A 12,049-nucleotide genomic window follows, 5' to 3' on the forward strand; every position below is an offset into this window, starting at 1 on the left:
CAAGGTGGAGGATTAGCCAATGGAGCCATTGCACAGAGCCCCTAAGTACAGTTCTCTGAGGTGGACAGGCAACACAATCAGGTAATTGAGGGAGAAATACGGCTTGTTTCAATTTGGAGTGTGGCACTGCAAAAGGACAGGATGTTCCCAACTGAAAGCGGTCCTTGAAATCGTCTGAGCTCCCCGCTTAAAAGGTGAGAAAGCAAGGCTGAATGCTTTGCTCAAAGTTAAGCACCAAGTCATTGTGAGTTCATGAAAAACCAAGTGGTTGGGTCATGGTTTTCAGCTGGCTGGATGAAAAATTAAAGCTGGAACCTCCTAGGCCCCTTTCCATGAAAGGCTCTGTGCTCTGCACCACCTGCGACCGGATCACGGACTGTGTCTCAACAGGGAAACTTGAGCACTGTGCAGCTGCACAAGTCGGCCTTCCAGGACTCCTCCCAGCTTACAATTCTACTGATTCCGTATGACTCTGTGGCATCACCACATCTCCTGCTTTTGTAGGATCAGGAAGTAGCAGAGTAAGAGAGAGAGAGAGAGAGAGAGAGAGAAATAACTGCTATACTAAGGTGTATAGTAATATTTCTGTTAGAAGCAGATAGATCATGTAAAAAGAAGAAATTTGTCTATTTATCTTCTGGAAAGCAATAAAGCCTTAAAACTGAATGTAGGAAGGAAAAAACTGAATTATCTCTGTGCCAAGTAGTGTATTACTCAGACTGTCTGACTTTGCATTATCCACAAATAGGCGAGCTCAAGAAACTGAAGTCACTTGAAATGACTTGCAGTCTAACAGTTTGCTGCTCAAAGAAGGGTTGTTTGTAGTGCACTAAAAAGTAAATTTGACTAAAAGTCTGAAACCTGGGTTCAGCAATCAGTTACCCCAGTAGGGGTTACTTGATGCTAGCTAAATTATTTTTCCTCTTTGGATTCCATTTTCTCATCTGTGCAAGGAGGTAATGGAACTCACAGGCATCTAGATTTTCTTAAGCAAACAAACATTTATTTGTTGATTTGAAAGGCAGGATTGGAGAGAGAGAGAGGGAGGGAGAGACAGAAAGAAAACTTGAATCTGTTGGCTCTCTCCCTAGATGGCTGCAACAGCTGGGACTGGGAAAGCTCAGTCAGGAGCTTCTTGGCAGGTGCAGGGACCTGACACTTGAATCATCTTGCAGTACTTTTCTGGGCCAATGCTAGGGAGCAGCCAGTTCTCAAGACCAGTGCCCTATGGGATTGTAGCACCACACGCTGTGGCTTGACCTGCTGGCCGTAGTGACAGCCACTAGATTTTCTTTTGGACTGACACCCTATCAACTATTTTATGATCCTGTGTCTGTGTCACAGTTGTGTCGGAGGCAGGTGCTACCAGATTCCAATATGAAGGAAGTGTTTCCTTGTTTGGATGCACATGGCTCGTAAACCCATTCAGTCTAAATTCTTTGAGGGAAGAGAGTGGGCCCTGCATTCTGTATCTATCATACTTCTTCATGTCTCACCATGGCTAGGTATCTTTGGTTACATCCCCCTCGTAACACGGCCTGTGGTTAATCACACACCATTGAGGCTGAGGGCAAGCTGCCCAACATGTGTCCTTGTTTAGAGAGAGTCAGGAGCACAAGGGCTGTGGATGGAACTTCTCAAAGCCTGCTGTGCACCTGGTCCAACTGTGAGGAACGCTGCCTTCCACAGCTGCCAGGAAGAGCCTCCAGCTGTCTCCACTGACCCCTTACCAATTCAACAGCTCCCTTCTCCTGAACTGTGCAGGTGAGAAGCCCCTGTGTGTGACTGGTGCCCTGGGCACGGGCAGTGCAGTCAAGCATCTCAGACGGGCACAGACAGCTCGTGAGACAGGGACAGCTTGTCTGGATCCACAGTGGGAGCTACTCCTTACCAGGAATTCCTAATTTAACAAACATTTCCTTGTTGTCTCCTTAGGGGTTGGTATAGAGCTGTCATTGCTTCCACACATCTTTCTAACATCCGGATTTGAGATGAATGGTTTGCCTTCGGATTTGGAGCACTTTCTTTAGATTTCTTCCCATGCTCTGTTTTTTACAGTCTTTTTCCACCTCTCCAGCTTATCATTTATAGAATCACATGTGACACATTCGCAAAAAACAGGGCATCTCAGTCTTGGCAGTGACATCATTAGTAAGTACATGAAATAGTATTCATGATGCAGTAGGAATTAGTCAAAGCTTCGTCGGCAGGAGCTGGCACTGTCGTGCAGGGAACCAAGAGGCTGCCTCAAAGAGCACTCGAGTTCTGGCTGCTCTGCCCCCCACCTTCAGCTCGCTGCTTCTATGCCTGTGAACACAGCAAACCATGGCACAAGTCCTGGGGCCCCTGACACTCATGTGGGACATGTGGGCATACTTCCAGGGTTTGGGCTCTGGCCTGGACCAGCCCTGGCCATTGTGGTCATTTGGGAAGTGACCCTATGCTTTCCAACATTTTTTTTATTAAAAATAAAACAAAACATGTAAGCAAGAGAAGAGGTGCAAGTTTTGGAGCCAGAAGGCCTGACACTTATGGCTGACCAGTGGGTGACCAGTCAGCTTGCAGAGGGACATTTTTTCCTTTGAACTTGAGTATGGGAGTTGCTCACAAAACTAGGGTGTTGTTGAGAAGGCGAAGAAGTTGGTGATGTTTCACCAACGTCATTGAGCACCTGCCACGTCCAGGCACTTTTATAGACCTGAGCTCATAAGCTGACTTTACACCTTGGTGACCATGTGAGAGTCTTAGAGCTGAAGTAACAAATTGGCAAGTGGCTTAACTCCATGGAATTTATTCTGTCATGGTCCTGGATGTCACAAGTCTGAGACCAAGGTACGGACAGGGTGGGTTCTTCCTGCAGGCTCTGAAGGAGAATCCATTCTGGGCCTCTGTGCTGACTGAGATTCTTCACAGTGTAGACACCTCACACTGACCTCTGTCTGTGTGTGTGGGCGTCCTTGTGCACGCCCAGACTGCTTCTAACAGGGTGGTGTTAATTACAAAAACAAATCATGTATTTCCAACAAAAACTAGGTATTGAGGTGTCACTTCACTTTTGTCTCATTTCATTTTTGGAGTGACATCATTGAAAGAGACTGGGAATTGTTGAATGAAAAGTACTTGGAACTTAAAATCAGTTTTCAGGGGGAAAAAAAATCTGGTATTCACTTTGTGCCATTCCCATTCTGGCCCTTTTGCTTGGAGATTCCCAATGCATTTGTCACTTAGAACAGTTCCTTTGGGTCTGTTAGCACAGCTGGCACATCGAAATGCAGTTTTGCTCAAGAAACACAGTATTTTTGTACCTTCCACAATGCAAATTTATTTTGGTTTATCATCAATGTAAAACAAATTTCCCTTCAGCACAGTAACATACTAGCACTCCCGACGCACACATAGCTATAAAATAGGATGTTGCAAGTGAGATCTAGTCAGTGCTGTGATTCATGCTTTCTGATCTTTAAATTTTTAAATTATCTTTAGCTGAGGCAAGAAAGATAAATTTTAAATGTGATCCTAAAAGTCTAAACAAAAATGTATTGCTATAGAGTACATTCTTTTATTTTTAATGCTCATGTCATTTTTTTTTTAAAGAATGACTTTACAAAACATTTTAACTACTTACAACATTAATGATACAGTCTGCCACTCCATCGTCTTAAATCACATCTGAACTACACTAGAAACACTCCTTGTCCTCTCCTGCCTGAAATGAAATTCATTAATGATGGGGTAGTTACAGCTTAGACTGGAAAGGGCATCCTGTATTAACTACGGATCCTGGAAAGAGAATTTAAGCCTGGAAGTCCTTCTGATGGCCTTAGAATTTTCCTCATAATGTAACAATGAAGAGTGGTACTTGTACTTAAGGGAGCAGGCTGGCTTGCTTCGATCTTAAACCAGCTTTGTGAACCCATGCATTTGAAAGATTCATGAAACCGCATACTTGGACTGGACTGGCAATTAGCACACCAGGAGGAGTAAAATTAGTTCAGAAAAACAGGAGTTCTGGCAAGAGAGATTGGCCCTCTGCCCTTTTGCAGGGTCACTTCCTCCCCGTAGCAGTAGATACCAGCCAGTTAGCAGGACAACAGAAGCAAGAGACGCGGGGTGGAGTTGTGCTGCTCTCAGGAGTCAATGTGTTCAGACTTCCGAAAGCCATAACGCAGCAAATTCCAATAGTTGTATGAGAGGTTCCGTTTAATTGCTTGAGTCATTTGGGGCACGATATGAACCTTGGTGATTCTTGCTCAATGTATTGTTCTGCGGACTTGCCGTGAATTTGAAAGGAACGCAGTGTGTGCTTTGAGTTTCTTTGTGCCATGGATGTGTGTGCTATCAGTGAGCTTCCCAAAGCCTTAATGGGGAAGCTGGTAACTACAGTGATTTCCTTGAAGTAGAGAGAGCTTAAGTGATTCACTCAAGGCCAATTGGAGATGAGGGAATTTCTTTGGCTCCAAACTTCTGTGCTAATTACTACTCAGTTGCTCGCTCCTTGGTGTGTGCTTTGGTTAATAATTGGTTTTCTTGAAAGCTGGAGAAAATTAATCTGAGGATCTTTTATTAGAACAAAACTAGCTTTGGATGTTTTTGTTGTCATTAGGTCCGTCCTGGTGTTGTTGATTCCAGGTCTTTCCAAACCTTTTTCACTGCTCACTGAAGTGGGGACACTAGAATGTAGGGGTGCATTTATTCTGCTGTTCACTCCTTTGGTGAGCAGTTCTGACCAGGGGCTGCAGGAGTGTCACTACGCATCTAAATTCTTAGCGGTTCAAGTCCCAATTTTGAGTCTTCTACCACTGGAACAAGCTGTTGCTGAATGACGGATCTCGTACCAAACTTAGAAAAATCCCCTTTCCTCTTCTAAGTATGTCCTGATGTTGCTTGGAGGTAGACACGAGTGTGGGACTGCGCTGATGGTTGGGAGCTGCAAACCTGTGTGGTTCCTTAGTAATGACCCCTGGGAAAGTTCCCTGGCCCAAACTGGTTTCAATTCTGCTTCACACCTGGGCCACTTCGTAGCTTTTTCATTATCTCCAGGATCATATTCTACTCATCATTTCATTGCAGTCACCTCCTGAATTAGAAAAAAAAAAAAGTTTTTAGGGTCTCCTTTCAGAGTTGTGTATCTTTGACCCTTGTCCAAATGCTGTTCCTACGACTCCAGTGATTTACCCTACTGGATATAATTTTTGTGTCTAGAAATGTTGGCTAATCTACCATACCACCCTGGTACTGTACACTGAATTTAAAAAATTTCTGTTTTTCATGATACGGTTCCATAGTGTCAGGGATTTCCATTATTTTGAAAAGCTTATGAGCCTTTCTGTGTGAAAACTCTTGCATCTGAGTTTAGGCCCATTAAGTTACTGAATATTTTCTCACTTATTTCCTTCTTTCCTGCTTTAACTTCTATTAGTCAGATAGCAGCCTTCTTAAATTATTTTATAATGTACTGTAATGATTTATGTTTTCTGTTAAAATCTGAATCTATGAGTATAACTTTATACAATGTGACAGATATGTGATGTAAACCTTTCTCTTACTTTGCTTCCTTTTCTTTTTATTCAACTTTCCCGGAGGTTGATTCAACCTGAACTTGCAGTTCTGCTGCCATCTTCTCCTTTCTATCTGCTCTGTTATGTTCTCTGGATGTTCCAACTGCACGTCTAGAATTCAGCATCATTGCGAACTGCCTGGAGGATATTGATTACAGATCACTCGGGGGCTGGAGGTGCGGTTCAGTGGGTTAAGCTGCCACCTGGCATCCTGAATGAGCAACAATTCAAGTCGTGGTGGCCCCATTTCAGGCCAGCTCTGCTAAAATGCCTGTGCAAGACGCAGAAGCTGTTCCGAGCCACCGGGTTCCTGCTCTCTGTGTGGGAGATGCGGATGTAGTTCTAGCCTGCCGGCTCTGCTCTGGCCCAGCCTTCGCAATCGTGATCATGTGGGCAAGGAAACAGGAGTTTCCTTTACATGAAAACAAAAATCCCACCATAAGTAGTCTGAAAGTGAGTGGGTGAACAGAGCTCAGTGCCGGGTCTCACCTTTCACGTCTACACAGTGTGGGACTCCTGCTCTGAACCCAGCCTGTGCCCTCCAAGTCCAGCACATCTCGGCTTTGCCCTCCCCAGAGACTGTGCAGCCAGCCGCTCATCGGCTGGGGTGGGGAGGAGCAGCAAAGGATGTGGAAAGGGCCAAGGAAGTGAAGGCTCCACGGCAGCCTGCAAGCTTCCTTGTTTTAAGTGATGCTCTGCAGCTCCGTTTGCAGCCCTGCCTGGTGTCAGCAGTCCGTCCTACACTCTCTGATGCTGAAAGAGCAACGGCAAGAACAATGGAGCCAGCTTGAATCTGACTTCCTTTGATCTGCTGGATCCCGTGTACCCATCTTTCCAGCCTCTGAAAGCATTTGTCTCCTTTCCCTTTTTGCACATTCCTAAAGGTTTACAGATGTCTAAATCCTTCAATTCACTGCAGTTTTCATACAGTTCTTGGAGAAGAAAAATTTTAGATGTGTATTTAATCCACCTCTTGACCCGGAACCTCCGTTTAGGAACTGAGAACCAGCCCAACTATCCTTAGTACGTTCTCAAAGACTCAAAGGATTGACTTCCCTCAGATTTTTAATGGAAAAAAAGGTAGTATTATAGGATTATTAAAAAAAATAAAGAAAGCAAACCTTGGAAGAAGAAAGAGAACTGAGCGATCAATAGATTCAGAAACCAGGTGGGGATGCCACTTTCAAACATTCTTGGTCTAGAAGGATACATCTGTGTCCTGGATCCAACATGGAATCTTAGCAGAGATGCAGAGGCGCTCTGACTGTAGGTTGTTCCTCAGCCAGAATAAAGAAACCATTTCAGTCTTATTCCCTTGTCTGGGCCTGTCACCTCCAGACTCCCCATGCAACGTTCCTGTGCCCCAGCACCATGGAAGAACTGAGTGTGGCCAATTAAATGTCCTGAAGTCTTCTCTGAATCTGTTAGGCGACTGTGTAAATCTTTCACATAACAGGAAATTAAAAAAATGTGTGTATCAGGTTGTAAATTGGATTGTGTGAAAACACCACGTTTTCCATTTGGGGAGCAATGGGGGTGGGGTGCCCAGCTGTCCATCCAAAAGATGTCCCACTTCAAGCTTATTTGGCTTCTCTTTTTTCGGAAGACACTTTTACTGATGAGACGCAGACGTAGCCGCGGGCTGCAAGCAGAGCTGAGACGGCATCCTCTCATCTCGCGGAGTGCGTTCTTGTAGGATGCTGCTGTGTCTGTTCCATGCTGTTCTGTGTACATGGGTATGTTCTTTTTATGCAAGATTTCTCTCATTTATTTGATCAGCACAGTGATCCAGAGGAAGGAATTACCCATCATCGGGTTCATTCCTCCACAGCCAGGCTGCTCTGGGAGCTCCATCTGGGTCTCCCGCGTGAGGACAGGGTCCAGTGGACCACCTTTCTTCTGCTGTTTTCCCAGGCACATTAGAAGGCAGCTGGATTGGCAGTAGAATGGCTAGGACTTGAACAAATGCTCAGCATTGCAGGCTTAACCATCCTGTACCACAATGCCAGGTCTTCTTTGCGTTCGTAAGTCCTGGCTTATTAGAATCATCTTTGAGAGCTTTAAGGAAGTATCAGCGCTTTGCTTCTATCTCAGAAATTACGATTGAGTCGGTCTGGTGCAGCCCAGCCTTGGTATTCTCAGGGAGGAACTCCACAGCTGACTCTGGGCTCAGGGGCAGGATCCAAGCTAGTTCACAAATGCTGCCTCACTGCAGCACGCAAGGCCCGATGCCTCCTTGCAGAAATGGAATTCTCTGTCTGCAACCTCATCTGCCTCCCATGAAAGCAGACCCTGGGAAGGTTGCCATCCTCCTGTGGGGTGCCGGCTGTGCTCCTCTGAGCCCCAGAGCCCTCTGTTGCTCTCCCCATTCAGCCCGTTGGTCCCCTGTGGGTTGGCTCTGTGTTCCCACAACACATGTGATGTCCATTCATTTCCATAAATATCCCCATAGTTGATCTGTAATTTAGACTAAGTTTGTTTCCTAGTCATAGGGTTGTATGTGGGGGGTATGTCCAGGGAGGATGAGCTGTTCCTCAGCCTTGTTTTCAGTGTGTTTCTGGCGTAGTTGCCATGAGCCAGGCACTTGAGAGTGCAGGCACAGTGACAAGGCAGACCAAGCAAACTTGCTGTGATTTCTGTCCTGCCCGTCTCTGGGTGTGAGCACTCTCACTCTGCTGGGACAAAGAGAAACTCACCCCTCTGGCCTCAGGAGCCAGGCAAGGGTCGCAAGAACAGGGCACTTCCAGGAGTCAACTCAGACCTGCCTCGGATCAGACGCCAGGCACAGAGGTGACAACAAGGGCTTGGTTCCCAGGCCAGCTCTCCCACCTCGGCTCATGAGCAAGTTACATGAACTCTTTGAGCCAGGTTTCTGTTTCCATGAATTGACCGTGGAAGCAGTTGATGCACCCGGGACTCTGAGTGGAACATGGAGGAACCATCACTGTAACAAGTCAGCCCAGGCAACTTCGATTTTTAAAAGATTGCATTCAAGCCATAGTTAAGGGTTTCTGCCTCCAAACTGGAATTCAGGAAGGCTGGCGGGGACAAGATTCACAGTGGACAGAATGTTTGCTTTAATCCTGGGCTTCAGTCCATCACTGATCTGCAGTGGGCACGTGATTGGCCGGTGGGGGTGAGAGGCAGTCAGTGCTGGACAGTCACCAAGGGACAGTGCTTGCCTCGGGCAGAGCCCACAGACACCTTCTGCAGGAATGCAGCAGAGGTCACTGGCGGGACAGGCCACGAGGCTCAGAATTCTTGGACCAGCTCAATTCAACATGTTAGCGTGTAATTAGCAGGGCATGTTGGGCATATGGAGCCAGAGAGAGAGGGAGAAAAAGGCAGAGAAAGGGACAGGAGAGGACGTGAAAACAAGACAACAGGGACATTGAGTGTGGTAATGCACATTGTTGTTTCCTTATTTCTGAACGAAAGAATTAAAATGTTTGTAAAACTCACACAAAGCTATGCTTAAAATGTTCCTGAAGAAACGCAATCATTTGCAACAACAAGTCAGCATATCAATCATTATGTGCTGATGTGAACATCTAACGTGATTCCAATAAATATATCAAGCAATTTTTAAAAACAGCCTAGCCTTAAGTGACAGCTAGCAGCAGAGGTGCATCAGACAGGTGGAGAGGTAGAAGGGATGGGCGCGAGAAAACGAACAGAGGTGGAGATGCGAAGTCAAAGTCAAGCATGGCAGAGGACAGAGGAGACCCAGGCCTTCAAAGAGGGAAACAGATGTAGGCAGAGGTATCCACAAAAAACTTTATGGGAACACAATTAGAAGGTGAATTCATTTAGGCGCAGAACAATTTTGAAATGCATGCATAATTTTCTCATAATACATTGCTTACGGACTTTCTGAAGGGCCCTCATTACCAATATAAGCATCATGGAGTGTGCGTGTCCGTAGCTAATGACCCTAGCCTACGTCGTTAGTATTATCAGCACACTCATATCTGTGCAGGATCTAGAGTGTGTCCTTTCCATAGCTCACCTAACTGTCAGACTCAGGGCTTCTCCTGTCCCTGCCACTTAGAGACATGGGCTTTGGAGCAAAGCCACTTAGGCCCTCTCTACCACTCTTTCCCTAGAGAAGGGAGCTGGCCACACAGGTGGGCACCTGCTCTAGAGGGGACGGGCAGTGAGAGTCCCTCTTGGCTCTAAATGCTGCAAACCATAGTGCAAAAGTTCTTGCTTTTCTCTACTCTCATGGGGATTTAAAAATCCTGTCAACACATTGCCAGCACTTGACAATCAGGAACTATTGTGTACCTATCAAGATGCTGGCTTTTTCTTTTCTTTCCTTCTTTTTGGGAAGTGAGCATTGGGTAGAGCTGGTCCAAGGGATGCCATATAGCTGGGCTTGCTTGCTCTGATGCAATGAAGTCCCCATAACTCCCTGTTGTCTCCATCACACTGTTCCTGGGCGTTCACTTACGTTCCTTCCCTGGCCCTTAGTCTTTTGATGTCTGCAGCCCTTTCGGAATGTCACCAAAACATTTGATCAAAAGTGGCTCCTCATGGGTCACTCTCCTGTCCCAGGGGCAAAGAATGGGCCTTGTGTACCCCATGGATTTCCAGGCCCAAGTACGATGCCTGGGTGGCAGTGGGTGCTCAGGAAATGGGTGTTGAACTCCTCAGACCATGAAAGGGTGAGGAGCAGACAGAAGGGAGAGCAGGCACTGGGCCTCGCAGCTGTGACATAGCAAGCACTTGAGGTTTGTTTTCCTTCTTCCCATAGGTGAATGCGTTTTTTCTAATGTCTTCGTCTGACCACGGGAGAGGCAGAGTGACAGCTCCTGCAAGGAGCGTTGGCGTTTCGCCGCCTCTCTTTGACCCAGAAAGTCAAAGAGAAGCAGGACTTTGGAGCTCTCCAGGCCGAAGGTGGTGCGTCGTAACACACAGCTGTGGTTGAGGATGCCTCCCAGGAGCAGAGTCCCAGACAAGTAAGGACGGGCGGGCTCTGGGAGAGGAGAGCTTCGGACGGGGGCTGACCAACGGGGCTAGTACTCTTCTGCCCGTGGTGTAGGCAGCCCTTGGACGGAGAGCCAAGCTTGGTGACCGGGAAGCTTCTAAGACAGTGTACTGTGCAGCCAGCAGAGCTGGGCTCTGAGATCGACTCCTGGCCACGGGTTGGCTGCACACGCAATTCCCAGCAGACTGATCAACCCCTCGGTCTGTGTCATCTATAAAGTGAGCACCATAATGATGAAGTGAGCTCATGTACAGGAGGAGTGTGGCACACGCTTGCTTAATGCATGATGCTCTTGGGGTCAGTGTCCTGTGACTCCTGCAAACAGGAAGTGATTCCCCCACAGCTCTGGAACCAGAGACCCCGACGAAAGTTCCAACAGACTCTTTCAGTTACCTCTTCAGGCTCTGGGTGGTTCCTGGTGTTGCTGGGCCTGGAATTACGTCACTCCAAGCTCTGCCTCCGTCTTCATCTGACCTTCTCCTACATGTTTCTTACATCAGCACAGTCCCTGTTTCCCAAGTAAGATTGCATTCACAGGTTCACGTTCTCGGAGTCTAGAAGAGGTACACCATTACAAGGCTTTCTATAAGCCAGAACTCACGGCATTCAACCTAATCTTGGCGGATGGAGTTCTAGCTTCCTTGGCATCTGATCCTATAGTCCTAGGTGATGTGGGCTCCTTGATTAAAGACTGGAGGATGCCTGTTCCCACACAGAACTCGTATGTTCTCTGAATCCTCTCCTAGGCTCTCTCACTCACATAATTCTTATGCAACATCTTTTCCTTCCTCTGCAAAATCTGTACAGTGGACAGCCTTGTGTTGGCCAGATTTCCGTTCAAGGAAGGGCGTGTGGTCCCAGCTTCTGGGGGAATTGGCATCAGCTTTAGCGCCTGGTGTCTTCTCATTCACCGTCTTAGTTCAGGCCTCATCTGGTGGTCAGTGGAAGAAAGGAGAAAAGCCAAGGCTAACTCTCTCAGGTTCTCTGTGGGTTTAAAGAAGCTTTGCAAGGCCCACGTCACAGCTTCGTTTCTTGCTTGCCCCAGTCTTGCTTCTCTTCTGCCATTTCCATTGGTGTTGAAGCCATTGGCACTTCCAGTTCCCCTGCTGCATACCAGGCACCCCACCCTACACCCTAGGGACCATGTGCCTACCTGTATGCTCAGCAGAAGTTTTATTCCCGCCAAGCACAGGATCATTCTCTCTGAGATGTCACCTTAAAGTTTCAGATCCTGTTTGAATCTCTCTAGGGCTTTGAGGTTGTTCATTTTCTCACGCTTGGAGGAGGGTGGTGTGGGATGCACCCAAGGCAATGCTGACATTCTGAAATCCTCTGTAGTGGCCTGGAAAAGCAAGTGGCAGGTGGATAGCCGAAAGTCAGATAACCTGAAAGTTACTGGGCTGAAACAGCATCCTGAACTTTGCAGTGGTTTCATATCTGTCTTTGAATTTTTAATTAAATCCATCAGCTGTCACACACCTTCGGAGAGCAAGAAACCATA

This window comes from Ochotona curzoniae, unplaced genomic scaffold (genome assembly GCF_017591425.1).
Source record: "Ochotona curzoniae isolate NIBS_2020 unplaced genomic scaffold, NIBS_Ocur_1.0 contig_3050, whole genome shotgun sequence".
Classification (NCBI taxonomy): Eukaryota; Metazoa; Chordata; class Mammalia; order Lagomorpha; family Ochotonidae; genus Ochotona; species Ochotona curzoniae.